Here is a 1,136-nt window from a genome sequence, read left to right as displayed (position 1 = left end):
TTGTTTCCTTATAAGGCGCGAATGATACAGGAAAGAAAGGGAGATGGGAAAGTAAGAGATAGGAATGCGAAATAAGAATTTATTTAAGAATCTTTAAATTTTATAATCTTAATTTATTTAAGAATCTTATTCAAGAAAATAAAATATTAAGTTAGAGATTTAAAAATGGAAATAAATTATTAGCATCTTATAATTTACTTCCTCTTTTTAAATTTTTAATTTGATATTTCAACATGATTATGTATGCAGATGTTGAAAGTCAGTCTGTAAGACAGAAAATTCGAGAAAAGAGTTACATAATTGATGAAAATAGTCGATGATTTATTTTCGACGTTCTTTATTAATATTTGAACTAAATTGCAAATTTTACAAATGTAACATTTCTATTATATTCGCATTTGAACTATATAGAAATTACTATATAGAAATTATATAAATATATATATATATACAGAGTGTTTTGAAAATAATAATAAATCTTTCGTATAGGGGCAGAATAGACTAAATTGAGAAGAAAAGTTTTCTATCATTTTACAATTTTCATAATAGTTAACAGATATTAATTGCTAAAAATTGTCGAAAATTAATCTTCAATAATTTTTTATTCAAATACTATCAATTTTGTAGTAAAATTGCAATAGATAAAAATTATTTATTATAGATATTAATTATAATTTATTATAAATATTATAGATATACATTATTTATGTTTTTTTCATAAAGCTCTAAGAATTTTTTTATAATTTTTTTCAGAATTTTTTAATATCGTATTTTCTCATGTTGGTAAAAATGAGAAAATACAGTATTAAAAAGATGATAAAAAATTCTGAAAAAAATTTATAAAGAAGAAAATATTTCTATGAGAAGAAAATAAATCATTTTCGCCTCTTGCAATTTTTCTGTAAAGTTGATAGTATTAAAAAATTATTGAAGATTTTCCAATTTTCAGTAATTTTTAGCAATTAATATCTTGTTAACTATTGCGAAAATTGCAAATTGATAGAGAACTTTTCTTCTCAGTTTAGTCCATTCTGCCTTTATGCGAAAGATTTATCATTATTTTCCAAGCCCTGTATATATATGTATATATATATATATATATATATATATATATATATATATAATATATAATAATA

Source organism: Atta cephalotes (assembly GCF_000143395.1).
Source record: "Atta cephalotes unplaced genomic scaffold scaffold00047, whole genome shotgun sequence".
Lineage (NCBI taxonomy): Eukaryota > Metazoa > Arthropoda > Insecta > Hymenoptera > Formicidae > Atta > Atta cephalotes.
The sequence above is the reverse complement of the archived record's forward strand: the minus strand, read 5'-3'. Positions refer to the sequence as shown.